General features: G+C 50.4%; 1 protein-coding gene across 1 annotated transcript in view; it reads right to left on the minus strand.

Moving 5' to 3' along the window:
* The window catches only part of GRIK4 (glutamate ionotropic receptor kainate type subunit 4), a gene marked incomplete at both ends in the record, with an annotated part of 288,755 nt that overhangs the window by 204,376 nt on the left and 70,999 nt on the right, over positions 1-13,380 (minus strand). The window lies entirely within an intron of this gene.

The raw sequence follows: 13,380 nt of genomic DNA on the forward strand, positions 1-13,380 counted from the left end.
GAGAGGTCTGGCACCCCTGCCGGCTTCACAGCACCAGTGTGCCACTACTGCTTCAGGTGGGGCACAGAGGGTGCTGCAATGAGTATACGGAAGCCAGGGGAAATGGAGCCAGAGGGGTTGCCTGGAGGACAGGAGCAGCCCAAAAGACATGCCAAGCCAAACCTCTACTCTTGAGCCACCTTCTATGCCTGAATTCTTAGCTACAGATTTAATTTCTCCAGTGGAGTGGGGGCTGCTGGGGAGCCTGCTTATTCTGCATGATTCCACTCAGCTGGTTGTGATCTCAGTCTCTGAGCTGTCATCCTGTAAACTGTAAAAGATTTGCAATCTCTTAGGAGACCAAGGAGCGCTCCAGTGGGGGAGTGGAGGTTTTAGATTCCCTTCTTGTTTTCTAGACTCGACAAGTTCAGGGTGGAAATAGAGAGACCTATCCCTACAAGTCCAGTGTGAAGGAATCTTACAGAATCCATATTTCCCCCATCCAAACTCCTCCCCTCCCCAGGCAAATGAGACATGGTAACAGCCCCCTGATAACTGAGAGAGGGTTGGCGGCTCCATGCCCGAGAGAGAAACTGCTATTTAAATGTCACTCTCTTCTTTTTTGGAACACAAAAAACAGCACCTAGGGTCTGAGAGATTGAGGTCTTGCTGCTCCCTGTCTGACCCCAAGAGCTCATCTCCCTTTTATAGCTGTGGAGGTGGACAGAATCTCCAGAGAGACTAATGTTTGCCAAGCCCTCCTGGGCCATGTACCAGCTTTGGTATTTTCCACCCACTAAGTAGTTTTGCCTCACACACCCACCCCAGGAGAAAGGTACTCCTAGTACCCAGGCATCACAGAGAGGGGAAGCTTGGAGAAGGTAGAGAACCTGCCCAAAGACACAGCCCTAGACAGCTAAAGCTGGGATTTGGCAAAAAATCCAGACTACTTCCAGTAGCCCAGTAGACAAATCCCTGTCTGGCTGCATGACCTTCTCCATTTCTATCTCCCTAGAGATTGCTTCCGGGGATTCTATTAGTATCTCTGCTGGATTGGTGGCTTCCTGTGGCCAAGAGCATGTCTCCAGTGGTCTCTTGAGCCACCTCTGGGAGTCTCTTACCTTGCTCAGAGTGGTGCAGTTCCGTCAATGCTGCCTCTGTGTTTATGAGACAAGACACTCATGGACCACTGAGCTGATGAGTGTACTCTTGGTTCACTCAAAGGAAAATTGTGAACCTCCTTTGGGAGCAAAAAAATAAGCTCAGGTCAACTGTCCTTGGGCAGGAAGTGAGCAGCACCTGGCTGTGCTGTTCACTGCAGGCATCCATGACGTGGGAGGCACAGGTGGAAATGGAGTTATCTGGCCTGTATACGTCCTGCAAGAAAATTGCCAGGGACAGTGCAACCTGTGCCACAGCCTTCAAGCCAGGAGGAGCCACCCTATTTCCTATCTTGTAACTAATAAAAAAAAAAGCATTCAGGAGTTTCTGTGGAAGAGTCTGAGCTGGGAGACCATTACATATTATGAACCCACAGGGTTCATGGATTACTGGATCCATCTGGATGAGTGACTAAGAAGCCTCAGGAGAGGATACTCCCCTGAGAGGAATGGCAGATATGGTCAATTTAAGAGCTTAAGGCAAGAGAAATGACTTTTTAAGGCAGCATGGCTCATGGACCTCACACTGTCCCTTGAGTCAAGGCTAGAAAGCGTGCAATAAAGAACCACCAAAACCAAGAGAGCGGTTTCTTCAGGATATTGGGCAGATTAGGCAGCCTGATTTCTTTCCCTGTGTGGTAGGGTGTGTCATAGGAGGCTAGGCTGTATTTTACCCACATCTAGACACCACAGAGGAATTAAGAGTTGGGAGATAAGATGGACATGGAGCCACTAAGACCCATGGAAGGGCAAGAGTAGGCTGGGGCATGGATCCCGATTCTGCTGGAGGCCAGACACTATAATTAGCACAGCCACACGATGCATGTGCATGAATGAAAATATACTTTCCAGTGGTTGTTCTTCTCCAGGTGTGGCCCAGAGAGCCCGACACAGCAAAGGCGATGCCAAGCAATTCCAGTGGTACAGGAGACCCAGTGCTTCCCCATCCTGGGGAGGTGGCAGCATCTCCCCTCATGGAGGACACTTGGTTGACGTTGTTGAGTCCTGGTCAAATCTGGAGCCCAGCACAGAGCAACATTACACTGGGCAGAGAACCCCTCTATCCTAGTGCCCAACATAACCATCGCTAATTGTCACCTTGGGCAAGTCCCTGGACTTTCCCAGTCAGTTTCCTTATGGAGATGGTGACAATAACAGTTTACTCACCAGGTTATCATGAGGTTTAAAGATGACAGAATGAGAGCAGGTGAGAATGTCCAAACTACTTTGCTTGAGGGGAAGAAAAGGCCAACCACATCTTCTGTTGGCATAGAAATGAAAGCCTTCAAGATACTCAACGGCCTGTTTATATTTCCCACATAGTTTCTATTGCTCTTTTGCTTAGTAAATCCCTCTTATCTGGAGTCAGGTCTTCCTTTCCCAAGGCTCTGAGTGCTGGGCTGTGCCATCAGTACTCAGGGATCCCCCTGCTCTCCTCTCTGCCCCCTGGGGAGAGTCCCTGCCTACCAACATTCAGATAATTATTTGCTGAAAGAATGAAGGTGGATCCCCTGCCCTAACAGCAAGTCCACATCACTAGAGTCCAAATTAATGAGGTTCGCATGTAACTAATAACACACATTTGGTAGTTCAGGTTTGATATTCACCATCAAAAAAGTAAGAAGCCCCTGGGCCCCGGGCCGAACTGCGCGTAGCATGCCAGACCCCTGGAGAAACCGGGCCCAGTAAGACGCTGGGTTCTGGGCGGGGGTCGCGCACAGGGCACGCCAGATGGGGCCCGGGTCGCGGGACTCTGGGCCCCAGGCCGAACTGCACGTAGCACGCCAGACCCCTGGAGAAACCGGGCCCAGTAAGACGCTGGGTTCTGGGCGGGGGTCGCTCGCGGCGCACACCAGCCGGGCCCGGGTCGCGGGACTCTGGGCCCCGGGCCGAACCGCGAGTAGCATGCCAGACCCCTGGAGAAACCGGGCCCAGAACAGAAAAAGATAAAGAAAAATATCGGAGAGGAGGTAAGAAAGCCGTTATGGATGCCAGGACACTGGAGATGCAGAGAAAACTTATCTAAATGCACTGGAACTTATGGGAAAATTCACCATGAAAGAGGACTGCTATTTCTCTATATTGTTAAGAATCTCAGACATCACATGTAAGGAGAGAGTTTAGCGGAGACCAAGGAGAAATGCGGTGTTGAAAGAGTTCTCCGCGATGGTGGTGGAGACTTGTATTCAGGAGAAGCAGAAACCGGATCTTACCAACTTTATTTTTTTGGAGAAATTACACCAAATGTCGAATGCTACCATCACGCATGCTTAGGAACACTGGACAACATTCAGAGTGGAAAAAGAGCCTGGGAAGGATTTGAAATGGTGTAGGCAGTGGCAATGCCAGTGGCCAATATTCAGGGGAGGCAGAGATCTGATACATTACACCTGGAACCTTTGAAATAATAACCACAGAGACAGTGATCGGAACCTGCTGAGGGGTTAGGCGGGCGCCGGGGCCAGTGGCCGACATCGGAGCTTGCTGTGAGGCAAGGCCACTACTGAGGCCTCCGTGGCCGGGATTGGAACCTGCCGAGGGGTTAGACCGATGCTGGGGCCAGCGAAGCCGGCATTGGAGCCTGCCATGAGGCAAGGCTTGTGCTGGGGCCTCCGAGGTCGGGTCTGGAACCTGCTGAGGGGTTAGGCCGGTGCTGGGGCCAGCGAGGCCAGCATCGGAGCCTGCCGTGAGGCAAGGCCGGTACTGGGGCCTCCAAGGCCAGGATCGGAGCCTGCCGAGGGGTTAGGCCGGTGCTGGGGCCAGCGAGGCCGGCATTGGAGCCTGCCGTGAGGCATGACCAGTGCTGGGGCCTCCAAGGCCGGGATCGGAGCCTGCCGAGGGGTTAGGCCGGTGCTGGGGCCAGTGAGGCCGGCATCGGAGCCTGCCTTGAGGCAAGGCCGGTACTGGGGCCTCCGAGGCCAGGATAAGAGCCTGCTGAGGGGTTAGGCCGGTGCTGGGGCCAGCGAGGCCGGCATCGGAGCCTGCCATGAGGCATGACCAGTGCTGGGGCCTCCAAGGCTGGGATCAGAGCCTGCCGAGGGGTTAGGCCGGTGCTGGGGCCAGCGAGGCCGGCATTAGAGCCTGCCTTGAGACATGACCAGTGCTGGGGCCTCCAAGGCTGGGATCAGAGCCTGCCGTGAGGCAAGGCTGGTACTGGGACCTCCGAGGCCGGGATAAGAGCCTGCCGAGGGGTTAGGCCGGTGCTGGGGCCAGCGAGGCTGGCATTGGAGCCTGCCGTGAGGCAAGGCCGGTACTGGGGCCTCCGAGGCCAGGATAACAACCTGCCGAAGGGCTAGACCGGTGCTGGGGCCAGCGAGGCCGGCATCGGAGCCTGCCATGTGGTGAGGCCAGCATCGGAGCCTGCCGTGAGACATGGCCAGTGCTGGGGCCTCCTAAGCCGGGAACGGAACCTGCCAAGGGGTTAGGCCGGTGCTGGGGCCAACGAGGCCGGCATTGGAGCCTGCCGTGAGGCTAGGCCGGTGCTGGGGCCTCCGAGGCCGGGATTGGAATCCTGCCAAGGGGTTAGGCCGGTGCAGGGGCCAATGGCCAGCATCGGAGCCTGGCGTGAGGCAAGTTCACTCCTGTGGCCTCCAAGGCCGGGACCAAAGCCAGCTTAGGGGTTAGACTGGTGCAGGGGCCAGTGAGACCAGAACTGGGGCCTCCCATGAGGCAAGGCCGCTGCTTGAGCCAGCGAGGTCTGGATCAGTCCACTGAGTAGCCAGGCCACTACTGGGACCATCAAGAGTGGGATCAGGCCGGGCGTGGTGGCGCACGCTTGTAATCCCCGCGCTTGGGAGGCAGAGACAGGAGGATCGCGCAGGTTCGAAGCCAGCCGCGCGCGCTGGCTTAGGAGACCCTGTTTCCAAATAAAAATGTAAAAATAGGTCTGGGAGTGTAGTCCGGAGATAGAAGGGCTTCCAGGAACCCCAGTACCACCAAAAAAAAAAAAAAAAAGAGTGGGATCGGTACTTGCAACGCAGCATGCACAGAGAAATATCGCAGAAAATATAAACCAGACGCTTCTCTTATCAGCAATAACTAGGAGGAAAAGGGCAACAGGAAGAGGTTGAGCTATAGAAAGGGCCCTATAGTGAAGCAACTAATGTGACCAATCAGAGGGTATGTAATACTGGAGGACGGAGCCTCTTTAAAACGCAGGAGGTACATAAACAAATGTATCAAAGTAAATCACCAAAGAAGAGTGGGATGGAGGGAGGGGGAGGGAATGAGATGGGGGATGGAGGAGGGCTAATTGGATGATGTGTGCTTGTATATCCTCTCAAGTCTTGTACTCCAATGTGATTGATATATGACTACAATGCACCAATTTAAAAAATAAATTAATAATATATATATATATATATATATATATATATATATATATATATATATTAAGAAGCCAACTCCAACGATAGGAGAAAATACTTGTATATACATGCTGAGGGACTTGCATCTGGAGTAGAAACAGAACTCTTACAAACTTGATGATAAAAGAAAAACAATCCAATTAAAAGTGGGCAGAAGATCTGAAGAGATTGATCTTCAAAGAAGATTCACAACTGGCCAGGGAGCACATGAAAAACCGCTCAGCATCACAAGACCTTAGAGAAATGGTCATCAAAACCCCAAGACAGAGAAGTTAGAACTCTCAACACACCACTGATGGGAATGCCAAATGGCATAGCCAACGTGGAAAACAGTCTGGAGTCACCTAAATAATTACACACAGGGGTACTGTGTGCTCTAGCAGCTCCACTCCGCAGAGCCTACCCAAGAGAATCAAAAACACAGAAATGTTCCCACATAAAAACCTGCACACAAATGTTCATAGGAGAATTTGTAATAGCCAAAAAGTGGGAAAAACTCAAGTTCCATAAGCTGATGAATGGATAAACTATGGCACTCACGTACAATGGAATACTATTCAAACATGAAAGGGCATGAAGTACCAAGGACACACGCTACACCATGGATGAGCCCTGAAAACTTGTGAATGGAAAGAAGCCAGACACCAAATAGTGTATGATTTCATGTACATGAAACATCCAAAGTCAGCACATTTACAGACTCAGAAAGTGGTTGACAGGGACCAGCAGGGATGCAGGCATTGAGGGCTAATAGCTAGAGGACGAGGTTTCCTTTCAGGGTGAAGAACATTTTCTAAAAGCAGCTGTGGCACCTAATGGGGCATTTTAAATGAGTGAATTGTGCCGGGCATGGTGGTGCACGCTTGTAATCCCCGCGCTTGGGAGGCAGAGACAGGAGGTTTGAAGCCAGCCTCGCTGGCTTAAGAGACCCTGTTTCCAAATAAAAAAATGTAAAATAGGTCTGGGAGTGTAGCCCGGAGGTAGAAGGGCTTCCAGGAACCCCAGTACCACCAAAATAAATAAATAAATAAATAAATAAATAAATAAATAAATAAATAAATAAATACATAGATACATACATACATACATACATACATAAATACATAAATAAATAAATAAATAAATAGTATGGCATGTGAGTTCCTCTCAATATAATAAACCTGTTCTAAAAGTGAAACAGAAAGAAAACCCGGATTCTTATTTCTTCTTCTTTTTTAAGCCTCTAATTTTAGAAAACAAGGGCCAGAGTTGTATCTTACCTATGGTATCTTCATAGCACCCAAAACAGAACTGTATTCAGGAAGAATTTCTTGAATTGAAAATAACACTGCTTGGCCACAAAAGAAAATCGGGTATTCAGCCTCCCATTCAAATTCAGTATTATTAGGTAAATAGTCTCCCGATAGCTGGATGGTACTCTTTTATGTATTTCATTTTTATCTAACCACAACCAGTTAGAAGGGGTATAATTTCAATTTTACCAATGAAGATACTGAGAACCAGTGAAATTAGGTCATTTGTCTGAGGCCACGCTGATAGTGAATGACAAAGAAGTTAGATTCTAGTATCTCCTGACCTGTCTAATTTTCCATTTCCTTAAAAAAAATCCTCATTTACCACTCCTCCCAACCTTCCCTCCTCCTTCTTTCTACTTGACTCTTTTAAATTTATTTTTGTGGTACTAGAGATTGAACCTAGAAGCCTTCTACTCTGAGCTATACCCCAGCCCAATTTGATTTTTTTTATTTTGACACAGAGCCTCACCAAGTTGCTGAGGCTGGCCTCGAACCTGAGATCCTCCTGTCTTCACCTCTGAAGTACTAAAATTAAGGTGTATGCCACCACACCTGGCTTGCTGTCTCTTGCTCTCTACACACACACACACACCATTTGTGAGGCTCACTGCTGATCCCGGCTTTGTTCTTCTCCTCTGCTTCCTAGCCTAACCTAAAGCCTCTCGTGCCCCCAGGCCTGTCCCTTATTCTTTAAATTCACCTAAACAGCCTGAATGCAAAGCAGGGCTCCAAAACTCATATCTGCTCTACTATGGGGAAGGCTAGGCAAAACTCCAGAGATTTCTTATCTTCTCGAAACCACCCATCCTGTGCTAGCCCCTCCCCAGGGACAGGATGGAATGAGCAGGGGACCCTCACTCTGAGCCCCCACCCAGCCGAGCACCCTGTTACCGCACACCACTTCCCTGGACTGAGATCATGCAGGGGAGGAGGCAGAACGCAGGGAAGGCACCCCAAGGGCGTCTTCCAGCCATGGCCAAGGCTTCCCGCTTCCAACCCAGGATGAGAGGGGACCTCTCTGTCCTTGCTGTGGAGTGAGGGGCACATGCTTTGGTGTCTGCAGTGCGTCTGTGCCTTGGCTGTACCAGGGCCAATCAAGAGAGCCCTGTACTTAGGGGAGTGGACTGAGTTCTGGCCCCCAGCCCCTCTGAAGGGCTACGTGCTCCCTGCTCCCTGACTGATCCAGGAAGTAGAAGGTAAAATCATTATTAAAAAATGAGAGCACTCTAAGGAAGAAAAAAAAACTTAAGCTGGATGACCTTTAAGGGTCATCAAGCCTCTACTGCCGACTCTTGGAGCAGGGGAAGAGTTTCTGGGCTCAGGAAAACAGATCTTCTGCTTCCCACCAAGCTGAGATGGTAGCCTGCCCCACCCAGCAGGCCGGAGGGCCCTGGATATGCCCTTGGCCCTCAGACTCCACACCCACCACCCCTTCCCAGTTACCAGTAAACCACACCAGTAGAGGCTGGACTTTATTCACAAGGACCTCCCACCAAAACACAGTAAGATTTTTTTCTCTGTGTGTGTTACTGGAAAATGATCCCAGGGGCATTTTACCTTTAAGCAACACCCCCCTCCCCACCCCAGCCCTTACTTTTTAGTTTGAAACAGAATCTTTCTAACTTGCTAAGAGTCTCACCAAACTGCCAAGGCTGGCCTCGAACCTGTGATCCTCCTGTCTCAGCCTTCCAACTGAGATTACAGGTGTGTATGACCATGCCCACCCAGCTGTAGCAAGATTTTGGGTCTGAAGAAGTAAGTTTTCGTTGTTGTTGTTGTTGGTTATTTGTTTTTGTGTTACTGGAGATTGAATCTAGAGGCATTCTACCTCCTAGCTACACCCCCAGCCCTTTTTTATTTTTTGTTTTAAAACAGGGTCCGGGTTGCTAAGAGTCTATGTCTGAGGTTGTCCTCAAACCTCCTGTCTCAGCCTCCCAAGTACTGGGATTACAGGTATACACCTCCACACCAGGCTTAGATTTATTGTTAATACCACCATTGGTATTATTGTTGAACTAGGGATTCTACCTTTGAGCTATACACTCAGCCCTTTGTTTTTTATTTTGAAACCGAGTCTCACTAAGTTGCCTTGAACCTGGAATCGTCCTGTCTCAGTTTCCTATTCACTGGGATAAGAACTGAATTTTAAATCAAATTCTGGTGCTTTCTGGCTGAGTGACCTTGAAAAGATCCTGACCTGTCCAAGATTCCTTCTTGCCATAGAGTCAGTAGTCTTCTTGGGGGGTGGGGGGTAGGGCTCTTAGACATCTGACAGGCTGTGCAGCTGTCTTGTCTCCCTGCAGCAATCACTGGGCATCTCACGGGCTACGGAGCCCACACCTCACCCCGTAGCCCACTAAAGATCCCTGGGCTCCACTCCTACCACCCTGCAGCAGCGTCTGTGGACACCGGGCAAGCTTCCCAGGATTATCCTGCACGCTCAACATTGAGACTCGCTGTTCAGGGAGCACAAAGCCAGCCCAGAAGCCCAGCAGGGAGAAGGCCCTTTGAGGGAAGACTCCTGTCTGCAACGTGGCACCAGAGATCTGGAGCCACCCGCAGAACTGTACTCTAGTGAAACCCAGGGCATCTTAGACCATGTCCAGGAGGCTGCCAGACTCTGAACCTGACCCATCTGCTTCCTCTGGAGCCTGTGTATTGAAACCTGCTCTCCCCTGACCTGCTCCACCCCACCCACCCAGAGCCTTGCAGTCCAGGGGCTCTTGGAGACTCCCCAGCAAAGCAGCAATCCCCCCTCAGAGCCCAGGCTTACAATTGCATGCATAGCACCCCATTAGGTCATTCATTTTATTTATTTTATTTTATAAAGCTATCCATAAAACTTCCTATGCAAATGTTTCCCAGATGAGATGCAAATTGGGATCTGGAGCTGCCAAAAACCTGCATGGCAGTTTCCTTTGTCCTTTTTTTTTTTTTATTTCCCCTAATCATAAAGACAGTGTAGCACTCCTGCCTAGGCCTCTGCCCTCACCTCAGCAACTTCCCTGCCTCCTGCTTCCCACCAGCAGCCACTGGCAGGGCTCTGCTGGGTTCTGCCAGATGTGGGTTTCCAGACTGCTGCAGAGAGCTGCTTAATTGCACTTGAAGTAACAGGCCTGGGTGGTAAGCCAGGGGGCCTGCCATGGTAAAAAGACCCTATTCCTCTGCCCCAAGGTTGCCATGCCCCCGTCTTCTGGCCCTACAGGATCTTCTACACACAGGTCAAGCTTGCCATGTGAATGTTGCAAGGAACCCTTTCCAGTGAACAGGCTCCGCTGCTCTTATTTGAGAATTCTAACACAATCACTAACCAGCTACATAATGGGGACAAATGGACAAAATTTCTCTGAGCTTTCCATTCCCTGGTCTTTGATGAGGATAACAATACCCACTTCCTGACTTAGCAAAGATGACGGGGAATGACTTAAAGCACTCAATACGGTGTCCATTACAGAACCACCAATCAACAGGTTGCTGTTACATATTTTAATAACAGGGAACACAGAGTACCCTCACTTTGAGAAGCTTGTGTACTAGATGAGGGGGTGGAAGAATGAGAGAGGTTTCCAAGATCCCTGTTTATAACCAGGGCAGGGGCAGGGTGTACCAAGACCATATGTCTCAACAATCTTTTCTCCAAGTCAGAGAACATGTTTTTTATGGCTACTATGAATGAGACACTGTGGGAGAAACAGGAGGATCAGCTCTGATGCTTAGGGGGGCCCCCCACACCCCACCTTCCTAAATGCCTGGGAGTCAAGAGCCTTAGGGCCCACGCTAATCGCTACCACTGCAGCCTGCCACCTCCAGCAAGTCATTATCCCGCTTTGCCTCAGTTTCTCCACGTGTAAAATGAACAGTCACATCAGGACCTCTGAGGCTGCTTTCATTGCCAACACTGTGGGATTCTCTCCCCAAGGCCTTCCACCTTCCACCACCACAGCACAGCTAAAACAGTGCACTGACAGACAGCTCCAGCACCTGGGCAGGGATTCACCACCTAGACTTATTTCTCTTTCATATTCAACAGCAAAAAAAAAAAAAAGATTCACAGAATAAAAGTAAATTTAAAAATTATTCTAGAACTTTCCCCCACCCCACTGGAGCCCACCAGCCCACCTGTGGAGCCCCTCCAAGGCAGCAATGCAGACTGGGTTCTCTTCTCTGCAACTTGCCTGGGGAGAGACCCATGCACCGTGGTGCTAGGCTCGCTGACCACCACCCCATCCTCCGGATCTGGGTTCAGGCTCCGCTAAGCCCTGGACACAGCAGACAAACACTGGTCTCTAGGGTCTCAGCAGTTCCTCTGCTCCACCTTGCACTCCCTCTGTGTCTCCCTGGAGCTCCTCCACCCCACGTATGAACTGGGAAATTAGAGGCCCACCACCTTCCCAGCTCATGCCCCAGGAAAGAAGTAGGCTTTCCTTCTAGCCTAGGATTCTAGAACGTTCCGGATCTTTCCTCAGCTACCTCAGATCAGCACAGCACAACACAGATCTGACTACAAAATCCCAAGCCCACTGGAACTCTCAGTCCTGCTTACATATACCCCTCCCTGGCCAACTACTTTTCTTCCTTCCTTCCTTCCTTCCTTCCTTCCTTCCTTCCCTCCTTCCTCCTCTTCCTCCTCCTTCTCCTTTTTTTTTTTAAGTATTGGGGACTGAATTCAGGGCATTCTGCTTCTGCACTATAGCCCTACCCTTTTTTCCCCCCACACAAATCATTAGGAGCAGGAGGAAGAGAGGAGACAGGGCTTAAACAACTTTCAAAGAGCCACAAAGCCAAGGCAAACAAGTTAGAAACAGGAGCCCATCAGTTTCGTACCCAGGAGGTGGGTAGCTGGTACCCTGTGACCCAGGTGGTAGCTAGCTGGTGTCCTTGACACAGGCTGCAGGTAGCTGGTACCCTGTGACCCAGGTGGTGGGTAGCTGGTGTCCTTGACACAGGCTGCAGGTAGCTGGTACCCTGTGACCCAGGTGGTGGGTAGCTGGTGTCCTTGACACAGGCTGCAGGTAACTGGTACCCTGTGACCCAGGTGATGGCTAGCTGGTGTCCTTGATACAGGCTGCAGGTAGCTGGTACCCTGTGACCCAGGTGGTGGCTAGCTGGTGTCCTTGACACAGGCTGCAGGTAGCTGGTACCCTATAGGAGGCTGGTTTGACAGTCTAGCTCATTTAGTCTCCGTTCCCCACCCTGTTCCCCGTACACCCCACAGTGATAGATATCACATGGAGTTTGGTTCAAGGGCAATAGCACTGTTCTGAGAAAGACAAAGAGGCTTTGCTAGAGAGCTCCCAGGAAAGAAAGGCAGGCTTCTACAGGGAACGCAGGCAGATGGAAAACTGCCATCTGCAAGGCTTCTCCTTCCCCTCCCAAGGGATGGATGCTCAGCAATTCTCTGTCCACTGGTTTCAATGGCAACCTTTGCTTTTTCATGAGAAGAGGGAGAAGCGCTGGGGAGGGCTTTACAGAGGACGCGGGCTTCAAGTCCATCTTAAAGGTGAGAAAGAGGAAGTAGGAGCAAGGGTGTTCACCAGCAGCAAATGCCAGACCAGGACACACTCACGCTGCGCTCTCTCCCACAGCTATTCCTGACGCTCCTGTGTGCCCAGTGCCCTTAGCCTTGGGGACACAGCCAGGAGATCACCAGCGAGTGGGGCGACACGGACACTGTGAACTCTAGATCCGGAGGAGCTTCACCCAGCTGCCGCTGCCCGTTATGTGGTACCTGGCTCTCTTCTCCCCATGGCTATTTTATCAGGGAAAGGCTTAAAGGTAATAAATAAATGGAGAAGAAAATAAGGTACAGGAAGAAGACAGAATCAATTATTCCAAGAGAATTAAAAGTGTTCAGCAGGGGGTAGAGAAGACAGAGGAGGGAGGAAGGCCTAGGAAGGCTTCCAGTGGTCACCTAGCCAAATGCTGGAGGTGGGGACCGGGACAGGGAAGGGATTAACCTGCCAGCAAGCTTCCAAGACCTGGGAGCCAGGGCCTCGGTGTTGAATGGACAGTGAAGGCTTCTTCTCAACACAGAATAACATGCCCCAGCAGCGCTTCTTAGAGAGGATATTGAATTAGCTACATTAATCCACAGAGGCGCCTGGCTCAGGGTAGTGGCGATAAGCATAATTAAACCACTTAGTTACTGGATCATGGGCTTGGGTTACACATGGTCAATCTCGTTCATCCTGTTAAGGATTCCAATCTGCGTGGCCCTCGCCCTGGGTTTTGTGTAGAAAGGGCACTTGGAGGCAGGAAAGCTCAAAGCCTGGGAGGTGTGTGCCAGGTTTTGTACCAAGCCCTGTGCCCACTTCCAGGCACCTTGATAAAATTCTGCATAAATGATCTGACAGTAATGTCCACAATATTAACCGCAATATAAAAATATAGTGGCAACATCTGGCTGTACTTGAAATTAATCACTAATCAAAACTGCCACCACCAGCAGGCGCTCTGGACGGATCCAGGAGTCCTGGCAGCCCGTGCCTCCTCTCTCATCTCCCATTCTGTTCTGAAGACTTCTAAAGCAATTGCTAAGCCTTAGCTATTTGTCTGGGTTTTCATCAGCTTCAAACCACC

The sequence above is a fragment of the Muscardinus avellanarius genome (genome assembly GCF_963383645.1).
Source record: "Muscardinus avellanarius genome assembly, chromosome: 1".
NCBI classification, from domain to species: Eukaryota; Metazoa; Chordata; class Mammalia; order Rodentia; family Gliridae; genus Muscardinus; species Muscardinus avellanarius.